At 33.8% G+C, this 26,365-nt stretch overlaps 1 protein-coding gene across 2 annotated transcripts in view; it reads right to left on the bottom strand.

The window, feature by feature from the left end:
- The window catches only part of LOC124635651 (ras association domain-containing protein 10), a 142,452-nt gene that overhangs the window by 21,248 nt on the left and 94,839 nt on the right, over positions 1-26,365 (bottom strand). The window contains exons 1-3 of one of the 2 annotated variants that reach the window (XM_047171587.1): positions 18,450-18,513; positions 17,855-17,885; positions 10,127-10,182 (exon numbers count right to left, since the gene is read on the bottom strand). The gene's annotated coding sequence lies outside the window, so the exon portion shown is untranslated. Of the gene's footprint in view, positions 1-10,126; positions 10,183-17,854; positions 17,886-18,449; positions 18,514-26,365 lie in introns of those variants that run through there. The other variant, XM_047171588.1, reaches the window with a different exon arrangement.

Genomic DNA, 26,365 nt, shown 5'->3' with positions numbered 1-26,365 from the left:
CATTGCTAATTTATCAATTAGTATACCTACAAATCTAATTTAATTATTATTGTTATACTTTTGGTACCTATCTCAAGAGATAAAGATGTGATTGCCCATAAAAAATTGCTGATTCATTGTACTAATGAGTGCTAAAATTATTTATAATTAACACTATCTAGTTCACCTTCCTCAAAAGAGCTGTAAACTGATATGTTTATTAATTAAAACCTAAAATCTTGTGTATACCAATTTATTTAACTTAGTAGGTACTTAGTTCTTAAAATGTACATGTTTCATAAGTAAATGTTGAATTAAAGCAGCTGTTTCATAAAAAAATATGGAGAAATTTCAAAATGGCGGACATGCGCAGGATCATCTGCGCACAAGTAATATTTAGTAAAGAAAGAATATTTTGTACCGTTGTTCATTTAGTACTAAATGTGGTATTTCGTACAGCTGCTGACAATTTTAGGGTTACTGATATGCCAAGAATTTTTATTAACGAATTTAAAATAAATAAATAAATATTACTTTCCCAAAAACCTACAAGCTGTTCTCCGTAGGCCTTCATACCGAGGTAACTAATTCCCGTACTCGGATAAAAAGTAGCCCACGTCCTGTCTCACTCTCCTCTTGTTACTTAAATGTTACTTAAGTTACTCCTACTCCTACATCTTAGTCTAAGGCTTAGGGTGCGTCCACATCTGGCGAATGCGCCGCGAATGCGCAGCACGCGAGCCGATCGCGAGCTGTCCGCGAGCTGCGCGCGTGCAGTCACTGCAATAGTTCGGTGCGCCTCTTTAGCGCAACTCACGCAAGGCTCGTATAGAGCGCGCGAGCGGCGCGCGATCTGCGCGCAATCAGTTCTCGCCCTTACAGTTCCGTATATTGGCTCAGTACTATCGAAGATGTCAGACGTCGCGCGCCGCCTGCGCGCCGCTCGCGTGCGGCGCTTAGGTCGCGCGCGAGCTGCGCGCGGGCGGCGCAGAAGCGGCGCACGAACAAAAATGCACGCGCGCAGCTCGCGGACAGCTCGCGATCGGCTCGCGTGCTGCGCATTCGCGGCGCATTCGCCAGATGTGGACGCACCCTTAGATTCTAAGCGATATCTTAAGTATATTACATTGAGATCCATAATAACCTTCATGAGCTTCATATTCATAAGTACGTATTATATTTATATGTGTCTGGCTTCTTTCAAAATAATTAAGTCATTAAAAAGAAATATAATAAAAACGGATTGACACCTGCAAATGATATTAAGTGTAGTACGAAATTGTTATTACGCTATAAATTAAATGGAACTACCAATAAAAATAAAGCCATAACGATATGAAAAGGTTTTATGTATATTTACTATATTCGTACCTTGACAGCATATTAAAAGGAATGCAAATAAAGAATATGAATATAAACAAGTGAGATATACAGTCTTACTAAATACAAAGTAACTCAGCATGTCTGTCCGGTTTTCCGAACTAATTTGGGTATCTACGCAGATAGTGTTAAAAAGGTCTCCCTTAGTAGACTCCTTTTTATCCGGATGAGAAAAAAACAATTATACACATCAAAATATGTATGGGTACTTCTCGCGAAACAAACTTAAACAAATTTAAGGTACATACCTACTTTTATTATATTCCTCAGCGGGTATTTTAATTTGCTAAGTAAGTTATCACTCTCTTTTTAAACTTACAGGCCTAACTATAGTGTTGATTAACTTCTGTATATAATAATAAAGTTTGAAAATCTAACTTGCCATTCTGAACTGCAATGTTGAACAACATGAACCCTTGTCCACTATCTCTGCGTAAGTTAATTATGCAAATAATAAACTTAGACTACTAACGACTGTATATTTTTAAGTACCTGATTTTCGCACCATCTCTTTTACTTACCGTTCTATACCGTCAAAAATAAACTGCACAACTAATTACATAAAATAATTAGCAATAATCACACCAGTACTTATATCAAACATAAATTAAACCAAATAACTGTAGAACGTAGATGTTATATTAAATTTAATTTAGATAGGAACATCCTGTCTATAAGTTGCAATCAGATTAATAAACTATTTAATGAAGTAAAGCCCGTTAGACGTAATTAGTGGGAGTTGCACCATGAGGAAATGTATGTGTAGCTATTAGAGTGTAGTATATCCTGTTGTATGTACTTAGTGACAAGTCTTAGTAACTTAAACGTTTGAGTCTGTGATAATATTATAAAGATGAAGATTTTGTTTGAAAGCGCTAATCTCAGGAGCTACTGGTCTGATTTGATATTTTTCAGTGTTAGATAGGTCATTTATAGAAAATTATAGAGGACAGCATAACACTAAAACTAATAAGCTACTTCTAATCCGAGTATGTAGAGTAGTTCCCATGGGACACGGACGAAAACTCTGACGGATATTTTGTCTGATATTTATAGCCATATTGTTTTGATTTATTTCCCTTTTACTGTCTCGTAAATAAACATTTTTAAGTAAAGTCAGAAATAAAGGTTGTAAACTGAAACTATTATGAAAATTCCTTGACCAATATAAAGTTACGTTGTTTGCAAGACTCATAGGGTATTATCCTGGTACGTATGTAGTTCGTTCGGGACGCCGGTAAAACATCTAAAAACTGCTGGTTATTACAATCTAGCCTGTAATCGTACTATTTATGTTTAATCATAAACTGAAAGAGATCTTACTTTGACTCGACCACACCGGCCGTCGGCTCAAGGAAATGTACCGACAGCATTTATTTCAACAAACCTACAAACACTTAATAGAGGTAATAAATATACAAGAAGAAAATACTTTGACAGAAAACCCATTTTGTACCATTTTATAGCTCACTAGCTTTCGCCAGCGGTTTGACCTTCGTCCCGGGAGATCTACCCTACCCACCCAGATAAAAAGCCTTTCTTGATTAATGGGCTATCTGACACTGAAAATTTGCATTTCAGTCTAGTAATTCTTGAGATTAGCGTGTTCAAATGAACAAACCCTTCAGCTTTATCTACACTTTCTAATATAAAAAATGGAAGAGTTTGTTTGTTTGCGATGGGGGTGAAACCGCTAACGGAAGCCAGAATAAGTTTTATTTTAGCCTTCTTTTTACCATTTGTATGGTGTCTTCAGATCTGCGTTAGCGCAGGGTATAATTTAAGGCGCAGAACGCAGTTGACATGTGTTTCCTACCGATAATTTAGTGGCCTGTCAATAATAATAAACCACGCTTAATTATTCTTACGTGTCTCTAATAGCTGTGCATTTAAGTAGAGTACTGTTTGAAAGATATTTTAATTTATTTATCGTTATAGTTGCAAACCTTGGATGGATACTTGAACAACTGCGTGACTAATATTTTCAAAGCCATATCCGAATTGATGCCCTCTTTTATTGAAGTCGGATAAAATAATAGGTGTCAGTAGTAGTAGGTGTTTAACCGACTACCGAAAAAGGAGGAGGTCCTCACTTCTCCTTAAAATATTTGTATTACGTTTATTTCGTAAACGAAATAAAAAAAATGCTGCACTGGTTCTAGTAAAAAAGTTGGTCCTTATTTCAAAAGTCATACCTACTTTTCTTTTCACCTCTGAAAAAATCTGAAATTGACTACCAGCTCTGATTAACTGGTCATCATCCTCCTGCCCTTATCCCAATTTTATTTGGGGTTGGCGCAGCATGTTTTCTCCTTCCATACTCTTCTATATGCCGTCACCTCACAAGTAACATTCTTTCTTACCGTATGATTAACTGGTGATCAATGCATTACTTTCCCCTACATTAAAGACATTATCAGGCCAATGTAGTCAATGATAAATTGCCTATAAGACAATCAACACTAAAGTTAAGCTGCTAAGCAATTTGAAAACGTAAAAACAAAATGGCGGCTCCTATCGGAACTGTCATCATGACAGTATTACACGGAATGCCGCCATTAAAAAGTGTATGAAAGCAGGAATTACTTAGTGATTGATGCATGCAATAAACGATTTATTATCGTTTATTGCATTGCTTTGATGCAACGATAAAGATAGTAAAAAAAGTTGGTTAAATGCGAATTGTTACCGTGTAACGGAGCATACGTACCTACATATTTGACTGACATAAAGTAAATATGATAAATAATTTTAATTATGAGGTATGGTGCATAATTTTTAACCGACTTTCAAAAAAAGGAGGAGGTTCTCAATTACTTTTTTTTAGGAAACAATGTTTAACATATTTTTGATTTTGAAAAATTCTGTAAAAAGTTGGTAGGTACCTAATCATAATCACATATGAGGTATAATGTGAAGGATTCATCATAAATCTGAATTTAATGTCTTGTCATACTAATATTTGTAATAGCATATAAAAGTCACACTTTATACGATACTAATAGCTTCTGCCAGCGGCTTCGCCCGCGTGGTGTGTTGGTAAAAAGTAGCCTATGTGTTAATCCAGGGTATCACCTATCTACATACCAAATTTCAATCAAATCGGTCCAACCGTTTTTGCGTGATTGAATAAAAAACATACATCCATACATTCTCACAAACTTTCACATTTATAATATAAGTAGGATGTGTGTCTTATGTCGTAAAATATCGGCAGTAATTTATATCGATATATGCATTAAAGTTTTTATTGGTTTTGTTACAATGTAGTTGCTCTTAATGCCTTTTAGCTGTCGATGACCAACTTCAATTTAAAACATAAATTCGGAAGTTGTGAGTTGTTTTTCTCAAATTGATTAAAATGTACCTACCTACCTACCTATCTAAATGGTCTCTAAAATCTTAGCTTAGACGTACAAATGGACAACATTTGTACGTCTGTCTTTGGCATCGAAGATAGCAAACGGATGAACCGATTTAAATAGGAATTTTCTTTTCTCTATTTTGCAGGATCTTTCTGTGGTCTTCTTTAACTTTTTGAATTGATTATTTCTTCATAATAAAGGTACAATATGACGAAACAACAACAAACGCAGTTTAGTTTTAAATAAATGCAGTTCTAGACTGCTGACAACAAAATTAACAATGCAGACATACAAACAGCTGTTTGTGCCAATTATATTAATAGCTTGAACATAATCGATGTTGTTATAGACACCTGCTGTATTGAGCTGTGGGCTCTCCGACTTAATTGTGTTATACTAGTTTTCCTATCGTGGATATTGTTGAAGTTTTACGCAATGGTGAGAGCATGGGATGTAGGGGGAAGTCCCGTAACGCCGGGCGGCACATAGCGCCGGACACTCGTATCATTTAAGCGTGTATAAATCTATTCGATTCAAAATACAAGTGAAAGGGGCGCGGGGGGCACACAGGTACAGGATCACGCGCCGCACCTCACCTGTGATGCACACGGCCACGGCAGGAGCAACCGTTAGCTGGTTTAGGTGCGAAATCACTGCGACAGCTAAATATCAATGTAAGTAATTCTAGTATATTGATGCATTTACATTTGAGTGGTATTCAAAGATAAAAGTAATACTTGATTGTTATCCGTAAAATGGTAGAATATTATTAGATCTTTTAATCAATTTTACTGGGTACCACCTAATGAACGAAAATGTCTGTCCCTAAGCGCCGGACACTAAGTCGTCCCTTAGCGCCGGACAGTAAACACATGAATATTTTTTGTGAGAATTTACGTCATTTATTCTAATTACTTAATTTTGTTTTAAATTATAGAAGAAATAATATAATTAAAATGGAAGAGAAGAAAAAGAAAGGATCCTGCGAGCCACAGAGCTTACAAGCTGCTATTGATAAGCTTATGTCAAAAGACCTGATCCAGTGCTCATCCTGTCGTAGGTGGATACATGAAGCATGTGAAGACATTCTAGAGTGAGAAGATGGCTATACATGTGGTCGATGCTGGTTAATTTGAAATTTCCGGTGATAGGGGTATGGCACAAATAGCCGTCCGGTACTAGGTGCCACTTTTCAAAATTACATTTTTTGTTACCAAAGTTTGATTGATAGTATTAATTAGTTTTTAGCAGGGGTTGAATTTTTGTTAATTTAATTTGATTTCTAACTTTATTATCTTATATAAATCATAATTTAATAAACATTTCTTTAACTGTTTTTTGTTTTATTTATAAATAACCTTAGGTGTCCGTCACTGAGGGACTTCCCCCTATATTCAAAGTATATCTTAGACACCAATGACTGTGTTTCAGATGGAATGTTAAACTATAGGTCCCGGCTGTCATTGAATATCCTTGGCAGTCGTTACGGGTAGTCAGAAGCCAGTAAGTCTGACACCAGTCTAACCAAACGGTTTTGCCCGGGTAACTGGTTGAAGAGGTCAGATAGGCAGTCGCTCCTTGTAAAACACTGGTACTTAGCTGCATCCTGTTAGACTGGAAGTCGACCCCAACTTAGTTGGGAAAAGGCTCGAAGGATGGTGATGATGAGAATATGGGATAAAGATACTCACCTAAGGGAATAAATAATTCAAATTGGACAAGTAGTTCCTGAGAAAATTGCGTCCAGGCATACAAACAAACAAACTCTTCAGCAAAACCATATTAGTATAGATTTAACAAACATACGCCACAGTAAGACTAATTTATCCCAACCAAATAAGGTACTAAATTCTCTCAATAACTGAATAATCAAGTAGGTACAAAGAATAGGATTTTCTGTAAAAGACAGGACAATCGTTTGACATTGAATGCAACCTTGCTTCGCTAATTACTTAGAACATTGCAATAAATCTCTGATTAACAATCATTAGTTGCTATTTTCTTAATTGCAATCCCATTGCTTTATACCGTTGCTAGGCAATGCGGATTCTCTAGTACACTTACATGTTTTAAATTCGGGTCAATAATAAAATGTGAATTATTGCTATCTATTTTTATTTATCAACCGACTTCAAAAAGGAGGTTCTTAGTTTGATCGCTATGTATGTAAACATACATTTTCGCGATTATGTCATGTTTGATGCGCTGCCGTCGTTATTAAGAAAGGCACAACTAACATTTTACAAATGTTGAGAAAATCGAGTTTAAAATATTTTTTGAATTTTGTTAAAAAAAACACGTTTAAAATGTGTTTTTCGAAATTGTTAAAATGTAAAAAAATGTGTTTTTTTTGGTATGTACACAACGATAGCAATAATATACTTTAATTTAAATGGATATATTTAATAATTAGTATAATTCTTTTTAACTTAACATAAAAAATAACAAGAAAGGAGCAATATTATGTTGAAAAGGCACATATAACCAAATATGCCTTTTCAATGTTAAATTTTTAGTAAAATTTACGATGAAAAGGCATATTTTCTTAATTGTGTCTTTTCATTGTAATTTTTTAAAATGAATATATAGGTGCAGAAAATATTAGAATGAATTCATAACGCCGATGTGCCTTTTTTATATAACATTTATTAGCGTAGGGGTAAATAGAAAGGGCATAACTGCCAGTTGTGACTTTTCTTTCTACATTAATTGCCAAAATATTCGTTCCATTAAATATATCGATAGTAAAAAGGTAAAATAAAAGTCACATCATACAATATGCCTTTTTATTGTAATAAAACTTAAAAAGTGATGTAGTTGTGCCCTTTAAGCTTATGCTATCTCTGTTTATATTGCAGCTAAAAATCCACAAAAAATCAGGCAGATAGGCCTTTTTTTCCTGATTCCGAATATGTATATAACTCATTTTGACAAAAAATGTTAGTTGTGCCCTTTTTCGGTAGCACGGCAGTGCGGTTGTCAGCATAGTATTTGTCAGTCTTAGAAGCCATAGAACTATGTTGTTTCATAATTATGATAGGTTAATACGGAATTCTGTTTTATACTTTTTGTAAAAAAAAAATGTATGTAAAAATGTTATACATCTGTAATTTTAACAAAAATATATTTTTTTATTCAGAATAAATAATTCTGTTGTTATTTATGTTGGTACCTAGTTTATTTTTAACATATTGCAATGACTTACAAATTCAAGCAAAATGCAGTTTTACGCAGAAACACAAGACCCCTTTTCAAAGCCAATTAAAAAGTCAGCCGACCCATCTGATTGTAGGCCGCAAAAGATGAAAGATGCACAATTTGAGTACAACAGGCCTAGTTAAACTGCTCCGAGTAATTTGCGCCGGCGCACTAGTACAATATACGCGACGACCTCTCAATCAAGTGGGGATACAGGTTGTTTTAAATATAACCACCAGTGTTTAGTTCTGTAGTTGGTGTTAGTGAAGAAATATAAACAAGAAAACAGTGTATTTTTCTTTGTAAGGATGAACAAAGCAGTAGGTACAAAACTGAGAAAAATCCGTTTTTTTAAGGAAAAATATAGCAGAATAAAAAAGAGACGAAGTGATTAGATAATAGCTAAACAGAAAAAAAAACTAAGGTCGCAACACAGTTGCATGGTTTTTATTTTCCTTACTGTTTCTGGCAGACTACATAATAGGTAGTCAATAAAAAAAGGTCAAATGACTAATACGTTAAGGAGAAATTATATCTTGATATACCTTTTCAATAAAAAAAAATATTACAAAAAAAAAACTGTAAAAAACTTTTTAGAAACAAACTCACAACATAAGCATTACCTTTGTAAATTCTTTCTTTCCTGTCTTCTTTCTTTATTATATGTATGTACAACAATTGTAAATAAATAAAATTTATTTATTTACAATTGTTTATTTAATAAACATACTGTACACACCCCAGTGGGCAGTCAGACAAGTTTTTGCATCCACAGTGCTGCCCTGCCCTAACTTGACGCACGTTGCGCACTTGACCACTGTTTATAAATATAAATAAACATTTTTTTCCGTCACGTCACGCCGGTTTGTGCACTGTGCGACTTGATCTAGATACGTAACCCTTTGTTCTGTTTTTATTTTATAGTGGTTATGGAAAACGGGATTTTTACTGTTAGCGACGATCGTAAATATAGCAGATTTTTATTTTAAAATTGGCATAACAGTGTGATTGGGTTGAGGAGGTCAGATAGGCAGTCGCTCCTTGTAAAACACTGGTGCTCAGCTGGATCTGGTTATATTGGAAGCCAACCACAACAGGCTAGGCAGATGATGTCTTCAAATATGACTGCGTTAAGGAATATTTACTACAAAGAAATCGTTGTTTCAACTTTATGCTATTTGGGTTTATCTCTTCTTCTCGTCTTTTAAAAAACAAACAAATTCGTATGCTACAGTGTTTCACATTATTGGTTCACCTTTTTAGAACAAGTCCTTTTATAAATTGAGGTAAAATATTGATTTTTGGTATCGCAGACAAAAATAATACAAAACTAACAATATTGGCACTAAATCGTTATCGGTCTTTGCCAATAAATTTGACGTTATTGTCCTCATTTTACCTGAATCGAAGGTATAACGAGAATAAAGTTAGTTATTTAAGAAAAAAAAAAAACATTCTCACCCTTTAACCCGTTTGAGTTCGTGGAATCGATTCTTTTGGAATAATATCATAAATTAATCTTTTTATTTTATATAACGCCGATAAAGAGGGACCTATGAGCTGGTTTTATCGATATGTTCCCAACAAATCAATATTTAATTTAAGTTAAAAAAATAATTTGCTGTTTTATCTACCACTTACGGCTCCTTTACGAAAAAACAAACCTACAGATCAGCTAAAACCACTTACTGAAAAAGTACAAAAAATCTACAGAAATATACCTAAGTGAACGAATAATTGCACCAAAAATTATCGTATGTAAAATTGCTTATGCACCTACGCTGGCTTCGTAATCATTATTTTCCACATGTCTATCTGTCTGTTTAAAAATAAACTTGGAGATATTATCTGTTGCCCAAATCAGTGGTTATTCAAGGCCTTCGTTTTATGGAGAGCCATTGCAATAATTTATCTAAAATATGCTAATTTGGTTTAATTTGGTTTACACCTGATAATGTTTGAAAAAGGTATTAATTGAATTCGTAAGGCCATATTTATTTATGCCATTAAAGGGCGAGTTATGACAAGTAAGCGCATTATATACGACAAATGTCAGTTCAATTCAGTTTTTTTTAAACAATTATAGTTTTTTTAATATTTTTTTTTTAATCATACAATCTTTTACTTAGTAGCCACAGAGAAATAAAAACTGTTCCTAGATTTTAACATATTTTCCGATATTTTTTTCTAGTTTAAAGACTTACCTCGTCCCACTGGGTACAGTCATGAAGACATTTTCGGTGGCTCTGTCAAGAGTAATCTGTGGACAAAAGATAATTTACATTAATTAATGTATTAAAATAAAATTAATTAATAAAAATATAGTTTAAGCTTTATATGCTGATTCGATAGAGATCAAATTAAAATAAGTAAACTGAATACCCTGATATTTCGTGTTTTAATGGAAAGTTTTGAAACCCAGTATCTTTTTATATTTATTTATTTTAGTGCCATTTTATCTTATTAAATCAATCCATGTTTATTATTTACTCTGGATCGCATGGCCTATATTTTTCTGTGTAACAAACATTTTTAGTCAAATTATAGGTTAAAATCTAGGCTAGATGACATTTTTCTGCAGCTTAAAATAAGTTATCACTCATTTACGTTGAAAAAGTTATTATACAGAATGTTTAAAATATAGTCTACACCTTACATACAGTATGATCATATCTTACCAATGACAAATCCCCAGCAGTCATTTTAACCATCATTTATCTAAAACTTATTGCAAAGTAATAAAATAAATAAAATTATTAAGTGCTAAATGATATTTTATCGCCGTATATAATTTCGCGGCCTCCATTTACTAGTAAAATAACCATTTTTCCGTTCACTTGCCACGTTTGAAGGAAACGGTCATAAATAAGGTTTTTCAATTAAATTGATTGAATCAATTAATGTTTAATTGAATTGGGAGTTGGTGAGTAGGTATTTATGTTAATTAGTGGTTTTCGATTTTCTAGTTATATATTGAAAGCTTTGGCGCCATTTAAAGCCGATATTTAACAAAATTCTAATGAAAATTGATTTACAGCCAGTTTCTTCATCAAAAGTTAAAGCCAAAGCAAAAGTCAAAGTAATGTCTAAAGTAAAAGTAACGGTCAAATTCAATTTTTCTATTAGTTTTGCTGTCACTTTAGCCTTGAAAAAACGTAGTAACTTTAACTTTTGATGAAAAAACTGGCCGTTAATCGCGTATTTGTGATAAGAAAAGTTATTTTCGCTTTCCGGCCTTTTCCGAAGGTTCTATATTCTATCAACCAGTGACATGTATGACCCCCTTTATCTAAAAATGCCAAAACAAACTCATTTACAGTGCATGCCGAAGTTCGTCCTTATTATTTTTTATGGAAACTTACTATGGTGGGTCATACATGTCATGAAAAGGGTTGAAAGTACCTATATTCAAATTGTAGTCTCCCTATATGTATATTGTAATTTCCTTATGACAATAAGGAATTCTCTCGTATCAATAAAAGAACTTATTACCCATGATCATGAATCCTAGTATCCTTCGAAGATATTATAACCAAAAAAATAATTTAAAAATTCCAAAAAAATAAGTTCTCACAAAAAATCCTACTTCCTACTTCCTACTTATATTATAAATGTGAAAGTTTGTGAGAATGTATGGATGTATGTTTGTTATTCAATCACGCAAAAACGGCTGGACCGATTTGATTGAAATTTGGTATGTAGACAGGTGATACCCTGGATTAACACATAGGCTACTTTTTATCTCCACACCACGCGGGCGAAGCCGCTGGCGGAAGCTAGTAGGTAATAAATACACACAAACAGGCCTAATCTAAAAACTATCCTAAGTACCTCATACGACATCTAATTTGAATCCTTAAGCAATATCCGTCGGTCTCGTGGTCTCGTCAGCAAAGTAAGGACATAGCCTACATACTACATGTTATGTAGGACGTACCGATAGCAAAACAAGCGGCTATTACATGCTCGAGTGATACGGATAACGGTGGGAAAATCTTGAAAATATAGCTTCCGCAATAAAAGTTATTTGACCTTGTGTGGGCCTTGTAAGTAATTAAGTGTAGATGTAGAGAAAAATAGAGAAACATTTTTTTTTGGAACTGCAGAAAAATAGAAAAAGGGTTTAAGAACATAAATTATTTCAAATTATTAAAAAAGAGCACGAAAGCTTCGGAAATAAAAATTAATTTACAAGAGCACTGAAACGTAAGGTTTTTCAATTATCTATATTCCAGAGAGGAAAAATTGTCTTGTTTGTACCTTAAAAGCCCCGAAATCACTGAAAATACTGTCTTGATAGATATTGATATTCTTTCACTACTATAGCTCCCTATATTCACGAGTACTACACACTTAGGATATATTTTATTTCCCCCGGGAAGCGGGTGAACCGCAAGAAAACAGCAAGTGTTAGGAAAGACTGTTAATTAACAAAAAAAGAACACATAAAAGAAGGCACGTAGGTACTTTGTTCAGCTTTTTGCTACCACTACTCAGACGCCCAAGTCTTACTATTTAGAAATACTGCATTTTTTCCTTCAGAATTAAACTAATTAATAAAGATTACGACAGCTTACCGCTAAATGGGTCTCAGAATCGTCTACGACACGCTCATTACTCGATTCTATTCGATTTATAGTATCGATTAAAGGCACGGCCACACTGGCCAATCGATTAATCGATATAATAGGTAGTTACGGAAAAATAAATCGGGTTAAGGAAGTCGTAATTTCAGTTTTACTTAGAGAATGGTGGTAAATGAGTGACTAGCGCGTAAGGTTCAGGGTTCGATGTCGAGAACAGGCAGAACCTTGTAATGTATATGTAATACTTAGGAATTAAAGTTAAAAAAGGTAAAATTTTATTTAAACCGAAACCCCAAACCGAACTTCAGTATAACAAGTTAAAAATATTCCGTCTTACAACAAAAACTTTTAATCGTCAGTTTAAGACTTGTCTAAAAAAATTCAGATTGTGACGTTGAAATAAGGTGAATTTTGCAGACACATGTTTAAGTTTTTGTAGTAAGACCAATTATGTTTATTTAAAAAGATTCACGTTAATTTAATAAAACGATTATCAATCAGTCTTAAAAACATTTGGTTCCACTCTTATGGCGAAAGTAAAGTTTATTGCGGGGATTTTATCGATAAAACTGTCTACGTCGAGACGCGAGACTCCGGTGTTTAGTCGATAACATTTCGTTGGTGAGTCATAGGCGACACGCGAAGGGCTTCGCAGAGATTTCAACGAAAATAATAAGTAAATATCTGTTTTGTGTATAAAAAATATATATAGGTAATTTCGCTGCAGTAACCCAATCGTGTTTCGGAGGGCACGATAAACTGTGGGTCCCGGCTGTCATTTGCACGTCTTTGGCAGTCGTCACGGGTAAAAACCAATAAGTCTGACAACCAGTCTTGCCAAGGGGCGTTGGTTTGCCCGGGAAACTGGGTTGTGGAGGTCAGCTAAGCAGTCGCTCCTTGTAAAACACTGGTACTCAGCTGCATCAGGTCAGACTGGAAACGGACCCAACGTAGTTGGTTAAGGCTAAGTAAATTATGATGACCGAGTGAAACAACATTGAATTAGCCTTATTGAAAATCAAATTGAGTTTCGCCACGTAAATACGATCCTAGGACCTAAACAGTTTCGTCAAAACTTGAGCTATCTCATAAAATAACTACTTCGTAAACTGGACCGTTTCAAAATGATGTGGCATTATATCGATATACGTAATTTAACATCGATAAAACTACGTACCGTATGCACTAAGCCCTATAATCGGTATCGAGTTTCATTCGATTGCGTAATCACGGTGGCGAGTTCTCGATTATAATCGGACCGTGTAAACGTTTTATGTTTAGTATTAAATTTCCCGGGATTTAAAATTAATATTGTGCTTTATTTTAGTTTAAGTTAAGTTATGCATAAATCGATATTTTCTTGCGCAAGAGTGATGGTGTGATTAGGCTTAGAAAACTAGCTTATGCAATGTTTGTCTGTTTAACTTTTAAACGTACTATTACTTTATCAGTATACGAAAACAGTAAGAATTTATAGAATTATCGTATTCAATAATGAAGAAATAATGTGCAATATTCCACTTCAATTTAAAATTTCAATATAGAAACCATATTTTACAAATTGATAAATGAATATATTATGACAAATCCCGACACTAAAACGTAAAATAAAATATCAAAATCCCACCTAAACCAAGTAATTTAATAAATTCTTTTAATAAACTATAAAATTCCGTATTAAGAATACATAATAGAAATAAAAAAGTTTAAGGTGTTATATATAACATGATTTAGCAGCAACAATAAATCAATCAAAGCGATTTTGTCACTTAATTGTCGACTCTGCAATCTTTTAATCTATGACCTACATATGTCAAAATCCGCCATTTTGATTTGACACTTGATAATCTGTATCTTGTATAGTAATGTAGATCAATGTTTGTTGGTGAGTTTTTTAGGGTTCCGTACCCAAAAGGTAAAACGAGACCCTATTGTTTTCGCTCCTCTGTCTCTCCGTCCGTCTGTCACCAGGCTGTGTATCATGAACCGTGATAGTTAGAGAATTGAAATTTTCACAGATGATGTATTTCTGTTGCCGCTATAACAACAAATATTGAAAACTAGAATCAAATAAATATTGTGGGGCTCCTATACAACAAACGTGATTTTTTTTGAAAAATTTTGGTCGATATAGATAGAACGGCTTCAGGCAGATGCGTGAAATATTCACAGAATATGGAATACGACGGAACCCTTCGTGCGCGATTCCACCTCGCACTTGGCGGTTTTTTTTATGATTATGTACTGAAAGTGTTAATAATTGCTCGGTAAGGTCTACCGTTGCGTGAGATAGGCTTATAAATTATAGTTGTGGACCACCCTTGACACAGATTAGCGAGTGTCGTGTCTGTTTAGTTATTTATTATTATATCTTTGTCATTTATTGTTTCTCACGCTATAGTTCTGCTATCTATGACAGTTTGACTGCTGTTTTAATGAGGGTCCGGTTTTAGTCTGCTGGTCGTAATGTAAGGATTGAATTACTTACGAAGTTGGTATTATTTTGTAATTGTGATCCATATGATTTATGTAAGCTAAGTTAGATTTTGGTACAAAATACACAAATATATGAAAGCTTCCCATTTTTATCTTATCATTCTCCACACCATCCACAACAAATAGTTTAAAAATCTTTATTATAAAAATACCAAGGATATTATTATAAAAATGGTTTGTTTAAAAAAAACCTGAACACATATATAATTCTTTAGGTACGTATGTTTATTAGATCCACAATAGACCTAACGGGTATTAGTGGGTGAAAACCATTTATTTTTAATGAAACTACTTTTAACAAACCAAAGCTAAATAAGTAGCTAAACTATGACGTAAACGAGAAATCAAAAATAGTAAGGTGAAAGCACCAATTATCGTCCGTTGAATTATTAACATATTTTAGTCCTAAAAGGTTAAAAGGTATTCTTGGAAGCCCGTGCTACAATACACGAAATTTTAATGTGACGTAAATCAAAAGAACTATAAAATTCGGCACGTGTGGCACACGCCGCCCACCTTTTAAATGAGCTATGTAACATTTTTGATATATTTATATTATTAGAAACTAGCGGCTTCCTGGCAGTTTCCATATAAAATATAGCATATAGCAGTACCGATATAAAATATAGCCTATGTTACTCGGGAAGAGTGTAGCTTTCCAATAGTGAAAGAATTTTTCAAATCGGCCCAGTAGTTTTGGAGCTTTTAAAGTAAAAAACAAACAAATAAAAAAAAAGTATCCTCTTTATACGTATACATAGATTTCACATAGCGTCGTTTTAAGTCGTAAAATAGTTGAAAGTCCTATCGATACTTAATTGAATATTTATAAAATGGATTAAATTAAAAAGTTCTCTTATGGAAATTATGGGTTTCATAAATTTAAATTTGGTTTAACTTTCAATGTTGCATTCTTGTTGGTTTAAGGCTTTTGAAGATTCAGTTCATAAATTAATGACGTGACAGACGCTTTTTTTAATGTAGTGAAATTAAAAAGTCTAAAAACAAATTAAAAGTATGGCTTTTTAAAATTCCGCAATATGAATTTACTAAATGTGCTTTAGTGAGAAAAAAATATTTTGTTTAAGGCCGAATTTTCAATCGCTAGATGTTTTTTATCTGAAGAATATGTTTAACGTTTTGACAGCACTGGTACTCAGCTGAATCCGGTTAGACTAGAAGCCGACCCCAACATAGTTGGGAAAAGGCTCGGAGGATGATGATGATGATGATGTTTAACGTTTTGACAGCTTTTGTATGAAAACATTGTAAAACCATTATATTTATTCCTCAGACAGAAGGGTGATTGAAAAATCGTATATAAATTATATTTAGGTAGAGACATTTTAAATGAACACCAGGTGCACAAAATCAGGCAACTAAGTAAATAAAATAATTACAGCTCATATATTACGTATGTCAGTATTACAAAACTAAAGCTTACTTGGTCGTAAACGGTTTAATTGATACGACCACAAAATCTGTGTTCCAGTTAGCCACATTCAGAGAGCGCGCACACTAAAAACTTTTAGTCGGCCGACTGTCGGCCCACTGGCAAGAATTTTTTTTTGAAAATCGTGTTTCTTGAATTGACCTTGTTTCGGATGGCATGTTAAACTGTAGGTCCCGGCTGTCATTGAACATCATTGGAAGTCGTTACCGGTCGTTAGAAGTCTGGGGTATGGGGTAACCCGGGTAACTGGGTTGAAGAGGTCGAACAGGCAGTCGCTACTTGTAAAACATTGGTACTCAGCTGAATCCATTTAGACTGGAAGCCGACCCCAACATAGTTGGGAAAAGGCTAGGGAGATGATGATGTGAATTTTTTCATCAATCAAAGTTTTTAGTCGGTATGCTACTTTTTTACTACCATTTATCTTCATACTGATTTATGAGCGAGCCCAAGTCAACTATCGGCCGACTAAAAGTTTGAAGTCTGCTGCGATCTTACTTTCAATGCAGTGTAATAAAACCGTGAGTTGTTTTACTAAATGAATCGATTAGTGAAACATTAATAATATGCTAATTAGTTCTGTTACAAGTCTCGTTGAAAGGTTACATTGTTAATAAATAATTATATTAATGTTTTGCTTTTGACAAATTATGTTTTATTGCTCTGTGGTGTTTGTTTTTGGACTGGTTATCTTCTTGTCAAAAAATCGTTTATGTTACATTGAAGATAATGTCTTACAATTTTCTGTCTTTTACAAACACGCTGCTGCAATTTTCGAGATTTCCAAAAAGCCTGTTTTAGTTTACTCGACTGCCAAGAGAGTTTCGTTTTTATTTAAACAAACTGCCGAAAATATCAATTAACTTTACTTTTACTGCGTCATAAGTCAGGGTATGGGTCAGTTCAATAATTCGAAATCTTTGAAAAAATAAATGAAGTGTTATAGTATGATGATGAGTCAACCATCATTCGATAATAGCCACAAACTTGCAGCCCTAACTAACGATGTTTGATAACTAACAATTTTAATTATCCTACCTATAAAAGGGTGACCAACCCTAAAAGGGTAAATCCATATACAGGGGTTGTGTATGTCAAAACTATAAAAAGGCCACAACAATCGCTTTAATGGAACCACCCCTTAAACGCTGGTAACACGGAAAGGTGAGGCAAAACAAATCGCGTGTGTATTTTATAAAGCTTTTTATTCAACTTATATAAAACATTGGTGTTTATATATTATTTACAAATATATGTGCATGAAAAAAGAAATAAAAAAGTAATGAAAATAAAGCATTACTATCTATAGTGTCACGGATTTGCGCAAAAGCCAGTATTGAACGCTTGGTGTTGTCGCAAATCCGTTGCAATGGAAACCATCTCTAAACACATCTTACCGCTTTCCATGGTCAGGTTTTGGTGGCTTTTCTGTAAAATGATTGAATAATTACTTATTGTATTTACTTTATTTTAAGTAATAATGAAATTATCGCAAGAATTGGAGCATTTACCCTATGATAATGCACTATTTTTTAATAGTTTGGAATCGATTTATTTTAGTCGGACAATTGAAAGATGCATCGTAACTAGAATTCCTATTTTCAATAGGGTTATTTAAAACTTATATTACGAATCAATATATGTAGGTATGTATAGGTAAAACATAAACCAAAATAAAAAAAATTAAGGTTGAATCACCCTTTTTTAGTTTATATGTTACATAAATCACCAAATAAGTAAATACTTATGCAACTTATACTAATTTCATTCAAACCAAAACGGCAATAAAAATGTCAGCACCAATTCAAAATGGCGGACGCTTCAGAGAAAAGCTTAACTGCGCACACACCTATTAGACGAGCTATTATTTTAAGAGGAATTTCAGTAGGTATTAATAATGTTAATGGCTTCAAAAAATCACAGAAAAGAGAATAAATCTGGGTATATTTAAGTAATTTGGGGAAATAATAATTTAAGATTTGAATAACTTACATGGTGGTATCAAAAAGTTGAGTCCACAACCTTCTTGGACGAACCTGTGTTGCCTCTTCGCCATCTTTTACGAGAATGAGCTGTGGGTGAATACCACGGCATGAAAGATCCCATGGGGTGATACCACCACCACCAGGTGAATACCACGACGCATGCGCCCCAATGGGTGGGGCAGGACCATATTGATTATTTCTACCCCATTTTCACGATGGCATGATAAGAACTGTATTCATGGTGGATAAATTGCCTGTGGCTGGTGATTTTTGAACGCTACTATTAATAATGTAGTGCACAGAATGATTGATACGAACTGTCCTAAAGGAAAGGTAGTTTCGGAGTATTTCGGCTGTTTCAAAAGCTAGTGACTTGCGTTAATCGATAATTTATACCTATGAGTTCCGATTTTATTTCTCATTAAATTGATGGTCTTTGTTGAAGTATACGATTTGGTTACAATAGGTTTTTACAAATATTTTTTTTAACTGTGTGTAGCTTTTGAATGGATTGAAAACTTTTGGGGTTTGTTGATAGCTTTTTTGTTAAATGTCCGCAATAAAGGATTCAAAGAATTGGTTGCCCGAGCTTTGCCTACTGGCTAAAAAGCAGTTTATTCAGATGCTTAGTAATTTTCTTCAAAAAGAATCATAGCGCAATCTGGGAAAATAATTCACTTGGTAAAATTAAGGTAAATTTTAATATACCTATTACAATAGCAAATCCCTAAGCCATCTATGTTTTTAAATCTTCGTAACTTTACAACCAACAACGCTTCATTACCAAAAGCACAACGTTTACATAGTGATAAAATTTATGAAATAATATAATTTGATGATTTACCAATTTTTTGACATAATTTTTAGAGCTAATCTCAAAACTCAATCTCTGAATCACAAATCAACCGCTAGATAATTTATAGAATCTAAAAACTTCTATAGTTAGGTTTTCAGCTATGCATTTTCGCAAAATCATATTAAGCCATTGAACCAGCCCCTTCAATATCACAGTGCTTGCAATTTCCAAGTATATAGGCGACGTTGTGGCGACCTGTATTGACAGGTAATGCACATAATTGCTGTATATGCATGCATGTATGTATGTATGCATGCAACCTTTTTACCTAACACGATATTATGTTGACACGAAAGCGTATTGGCGCAGTGGGGTGAGAATTGATCTTGAATGGGGTGATAAATGTTCAATCGTTTTGATTTTTTGGATTGTGATATAAGCAAACATATCGTAGATTTTTGGATGCATAAAGAGGCAGAGGGAGACTAAAGAAAGGATTGATTGATTGAAAAGAAATATGTATATGAAGGAAGCATGTCTAGTATGACATCTGACGGATATGAATGGAAAGGTATGTATTGCGCAGATTGCAAATAACTTGGCAGGAAAAAGTGGTATACAAAACTTATGGCAGACAAAACATAGAAATCAAGGCATTTTCATGACTTTTCACGTGTGCCAAAATCGTGGTGAACAACATTGTATTTTAGAAGTATTGCAGTTGGATGGACTTTTAGTTGATTTTGAAACCGAACAATTGACGGAAAAAGCTTTATTTTTGAATATTTAAAATCAGCAATATACCTTGATTTTCGAAGTCCTATTCAAATCAGATAAACTACAAATCCCTTTTCAATGAGGCTCTTTGCGCGTGGGGGTGACAAGTATCGGCGCTTACATGCGGATTGCAATTTAATACTCAGATCCAACCTTGAGAGACGTTTTGATATCTAAAATTGTTGTTTGTAAACTCGGTTAGTATTTTTTTAAGAAAATATAAGACAAGACTTTGTGAAATATTTAAACTTTAGTTATTTTTTGATGTGATGTGTGGAAAGGGTCTATTAAAGGGAAAAATTGTATGCGCCTATGCAAAGTTACGTTGCTTTTACTTATAAATATTTTGGAATAGAAATTGAATTGTCAAGACGTACTCCACACAAAATTATTTGGATTTGTAATATACCTATTTACTATTGCAGAAAGCTTTAAAAGGAGTTCTGTTCTGGAGGTCTTCGAGATACGTTTAACTGCCTAACCACGACAAATTACGTAACAACGCAGTATGTCTGTCGATATATGGAGCATATCCTTTCGGTACAGATATCGACAAAAATCTTAACTTTTATGTCGTTGTAATCCTTATTTTTTTATTCTTTATTAAACACGCAAGTTTTGAAGTTTCTCTTTCTTAAGTTTTTGATAAACATTTACTTATTAAAGAACAAAATTTTCTCTTAAACATATTTAGACGGACAGTCAAAACGCAGTACTGGTACAGAAAGGGCTTAAGAAGGAACATGACGGGGTTAAGTCAGTAAGAGTCTGAGTCTGAGTCATTTGATGATTGCCAAAGGACAGAAGCATAAACCATAAAGTTAAATATTTTCCTGAAGATGCACTTTTCACATTGACGATACAAGTGTTCGCAGTAGCAGCAAATTTTGCATCTATCTATCAAAGTCAGTTTCGCTAGGCTACAGGAAACGCCTAGGTTTATCTAGAATCTAGATCGCGTTTACTAGCCTATTCTATGTACTAGGCAATTACCTACGTATGTTTACTAGGTACTACACATTCATTGGTGATAATCTACAATGGTTTGTATGAAAATTTTAATTGTTTGCTTGTGTTGTTATGCTCGTGGAAAGCTAAGGCATTAGGTATGTAGATATTAATAATAATTTTAAATGTCATCATCATCAGCCTTTTAATCGTCCCACTGCTGGGCTGCGGCCTCCTCTCACACGGAGAGGGATTGAGCGTTAATCACCACGCTTGCTCAATGCGGGTTGGTGATTTCAGACTTTATAGTCCAGGTTTCCTCGAGATATTTTCCTTCACCTTTAATCAGTCATTGGTGTCCGAGATATACTTAGAGAGTACATAACATACAAACTTAGAAAAGTTTCATTGATTCTTGGCCTTACCTGGAAGCGAAGCTACACTCATACTTGAGGGGTTGATTTTATTCGTTCACACTAAAACTACTGCATCGATGAAAATGTTTGGTACACAGATATTCTAGAGTCTAAGAAAGGATATAGACCTTCCTATCCGAGTGCGAGAAGAGTAGAATTCTCTTTTGATCTGTATGGAACCTATAGTGATATAGTTAATAACTTTTAAATAAACAATTGTAACGCCCTCACAATTTACGAATTTACATAACCAGTTACCACAAAACCCTGATACAATTAAAAATATAGCCTCGTAGTAAAAAAACCGGTTATTGGCGGCGACATCAAAAAGCGCATTGCAGTATAATAGAAACGGGTCAAAGGATATTATCCGTTCCTAGAACACCCGGGTAATAATACGGTTATAGTTTATTATAGTTCGCTAGTTTTGTAGGTAGTTCGAGCTTACTATAATTTTGTGGTATGTGTATATTCGGATTGTGTAGGTTTAAGGCAAAATTTGTTCGTTGTATGGTCAAGGCTGATTATGTGTTTTGATACTAGAGTACTTATAAATGGTGTGTTGTATTTTACGATATCTACATGTTTACACAAAATACCACTATGATGGGTATACTTATATTATGTTAGATATCAAAAGTATGTACCTAAGTATAAAGCTGATAATTTCGTTTATTTTTTGGAACTACTGGACTACTTGTGTATTTTTTTTTTGTTATAGACATTTCAGCAAGAAGCACCGAGGAAGGCTATAAGCATAAATCTGTACGTAGAAGGTAATAGAAGAAATGGTAGTATATGTATAATACATATTACAATGATCAGGTATTCAGCTGGTATCAAAGAGACTAAAAAGTTTGATTGGATTCACGATTAATTTCAAAATAAACTGCTAACTAACCATAGGATCGACCAACTAGAACTCCCAGTTAACCAACCATAGGATCAACTATCGACAGTTAAGTCTGCAATGTATGGTTCTTAATGAATTTTATTTTACTTAAACATTTACTTTTTTATTTACAAATTCTACTTATGTACTACATATTTACTTACTTGAAATGCGGATTCTTTGGTATAATCCGTCAATTATATAACATTAAAATTGTACGTGTCTTACTGTTTCGCCCATTACAATATAAAGGGTATTTTTTGCGTATCTCCATACTGATTGACATTGTAAGTTAACTATTGAATTTTAACCAGGCGGCGGCTTTTGATGTTCGGTTAAATGTAAACAGGAGATTAACTGGGAGTTAAGGTATGGTGACACTACGTTTGTGTCGTACATAATTCAACTGCACGAAAGGATTAATATAGTGATTCTCATTATAAAAATATGTGTCCTTAAATTTTTCTGCAAAAAGAGATATACTTAGGTATAGAACTAAAGTCTTAATTTATCAGCAATATCAAAAGGATGGAATCCTTCTTCCCGTAGTCGGATACAAAGTAGTATGTTCTATCTCAGGCATTGGACTATCTGAGTACAAAATACATATTTAATAATCAGTTCAGTAGTTTTGGCATGAAAGCCTGACAGACAAGCAGACTAAGAAAGATTATGAAGAACAAACAAACATCAAAAATCAGCAAAGCATTTTTGCCATTCACGTCCCATTCCTTAAGAGTCATCTTACCATAAAAGTAGCCACACCTGACCAATGGGCTCGCACCTTAATTAAATTAATTTAAATAATCCACGATTACGATACACTATTTAACGAATCGCCATTTTGTTTTTTTTCGTCCATTAAAAAGTTTTAAAAGGAATATATCTTTGGAATTCTGTTGATTTAAAAGGCTACGAATGGTTTTAAGAATGTAGTGTGTAGGTATGTCGTACGGATTTTTGCTGGGGTCTTGTTTTTTTTTTCGAATAACATCACGCCTGTTTCTTACCAAAGGGTAGGCAGAAGAATGTGTTTATTTACTTATTTTTCCAAGAGAAATACAAATATAAGCTAATCACTTTACACACACTTTAAACTTTGCAATCCTGAAATTAGCTATTTGACTCTGCGCGATTTTTCGACATGTTTAGTTTGTCCAAATGTGTCTGCTACTGACTTCAAAACTGTCAAAAATATTAAGAAAATACTACTGCACATGCGTAAGGCGCCAAATTACTAACTTAAGGCCTTCTAAGTTGGGCTGCGGGATTGTTCGAAAGAGTTACCGCGGCCCTGGTACATAAAAGGCTTACGACGGAACACGACGGTTTTTAGTCAGTAAGAGTCTGACACTCCCTCACCGCTGCTAATCCACAGCGGAAGGGGTCATTTGATGATTTTAGACGGTTAAAAAAAAGGTTAGATTAATTGATTAAGTTAAAAATAAAGTATCTAGGTACTTGGTGGTAGGAAATAAAATAAAATTAAGAATCTCATTCAAAAGACAATCTCTTTTCTAGAAGTCGGTATAAAATAAAATAAAGTAAGTATCCAACTTAGTTTTTATGGGTAATTAATAAAGGTGCTATTTACTTATCAGACGTTTTATCTATTTAAGTTCGATCGTAACTTAAGTAAAATGATACCGAATAAATTTTCCAACGGTTGCAATAAAAATGTTTAACTTTAAATGTTAAACTTCGATTCAAGTTAGTAATCAGTTTTTAACGGAGGGATTAAAGTTAAGTTAGTTTTCTTGGTAGTAAATAGTACCTATAGCTACCTATACTACTCATAGGATGTGGCAAAATCTTGTTGAAATATTTAATTTTCAATAATTTGTGTGCTTAATTACAACTCTAGATTGTATCCGTCATTTTCACGATTTTACTGCTGTTATGTAGGACTTAATTAAGATTTGTATCAAACCTGTTTCAGTGGTTTTGGAGGTCATCCCTCATTATCTGCCTAGACTTTTCCCAACCATGTTGGGTTAGGCTTCCAGTCTAACCAGATGCAGCGTTATCTATCTGATCTCCTCAATCTGGATACCCGGGCAACCCAATACTCCTAGGTAAGAGTGGTTGTCAGAATTACTGACTTCTAAGTACCCGTAACGACTGCTAATGACGGTCAAATGACAGCTGGGATCTACAACCTACCCTTATGTACAATTATAGTACATAATACTTATATGTAAACACATGCTAAGATAAGCCTAAACAAACGAATTACATAGCAAGATCGATTTATTGACCGCTCTAAAACACATGTATTCATTATCGAAACATTATTGATACACTAAATTGATATCAAAACGGGTTACAGGACCAGTAGCTGATACCAATAAACTGTATCGATATTCCGATTCCACTAATGACATAATGTTAATCGAAATGAATCGATTTAAATGAATTTTCGATCAAATATTACTCGAGCTGTCATGCTGTCGATATCAAGCTAGTGCGAGGACCGACTTTGAATTTATAAATACCAGTTTCTAGAATATATTTTAAATATTTATTAAGTGTATAGAAAATGTTATTTAGGTATGAATTATTTAGTTTTATTGAGAGTTTATTTGATATCTTAAGTGTTGTGGTCGTGTTTGAATGTGTTTGATTTGATTTATTACAAGTTTTGATTAAATTCGGTACAAATATTTTTGCATTTGTTACATTGATAGATAAACGCAATCGCTTTGAATTAAAGTTTAAATATAGCTTTCTACGAAACCGATTATTAAAATCAAATTAATATTTATTTTAATCACACAATCACGACACGGATATTAAACCGTAGTAATAAACAAATTATCAATTTTCTGCATTTACCCGATAAGCTTTACCAAACTGTTAAAATTGCTTGGCTTGATCTATAAAACCCACGGGCACCCTAATTGAACTACTTTACACTGTAATTTTACAGCCGTTCCAAAGCTTAAAATGTAAATCGATATTACGTAAAAGTTCTTTCCTCACCACGCAACTACATAGTATATTAAAAGCGCATGGACACGAGGTTGCTACAAAACACATTCATATGAATGGGATCTGTCGGAATTAATTAAGATCACACCGCGATCGGCCGAGCCCGGACCCATTCGGCCTCGGCACAGTTTTTGGTCTCGGCTTTACATCCTACCAGTTTTAATTACAAACAAAACTAGACCGATTGTCTGAATAAACAAAATGTAGATTCCGATAAATCAATTGAAAACATTTTGAATTGATTTATGAGACAAGCAAGAATATGTTTTATTTAACTTTAACTGTATAATACATACCTTTGTGTTCGTAACTGGCCGAGAAACAAAAGAAAGTTGTGTTAGTAATTTAAAAATGTTTTTAAAAGCAGTGATAAGTATTAGTTACACACGCACCGTTTCTAATCTTTGGTCATAAAACGTTTTTTAAAGGAAACGGTTTAGTGCGTTCATAAATATTATCGAAGAAACCATAATAATTATTGTGTTTTAGAAAGGAAAATATTTTATTTTTAACTACACACGTATATTTACTTTAACTTTTTAGTAGGTCAATGCATGATAATTGTAACTACATTTTTAACTCGTCATATTTTTGGTATCGGCCATAAAAACACTGGTACTCAGCTGCATCCGTTTAGACTGGAAGCCGACCCCAACATAGTTGGGTAAATTGCTCATTAGATGATGATGATTTTTGGTTTCGGCCGACTTGAATCTGGTATCTGCCGAAACCGAAAATGATCATTGCCCATCACTGCTTTACGATCATATAAAACTCAGCTTGTATTAAAATTATTCGTTTATTTTGCATAATGATTGCTAACTAGAGTTAATAGTTTAAGGTGTAACCTCATGAATAGCAAGTGAGGACAAGTGATTTAATTTGTTTTTCGACAGTAGCTTAGACTTATAATTTTGGTGCCTTTATGGACGCACACTTAATAATTATCGCATCAGTAATTAATAACTATGGTAGTAGGCATGCGTTTGCATTTCTTTTCGAAAACATTACAGGACGGATTTTGATAGAAAATTGGCAGTAATATTAGACAGTAAATCATAAAAACAAACAGGCTGCTTTTTATCTGGCTGAGGGAGTTAGGT

This window comes from Helicoverpa zea, chromosome 13 (genome assembly GCF_022581195.2).
Source record: "Helicoverpa zea isolate HzStark_Cry1AcR chromosome 13, ilHelZeax1.1, whole genome shotgun sequence".
In the NCBI taxonomy this organism is placed as follows: domain Eukaryota; kingdom Metazoa; phylum Arthropoda; class Insecta; order Lepidoptera; family Noctuidae; genus Helicoverpa; species Helicoverpa zea.
Note: the sequence above shows the minus strand (reverse complement) of the source record. Positions and strands in the feature narration are given on the sequence as shown.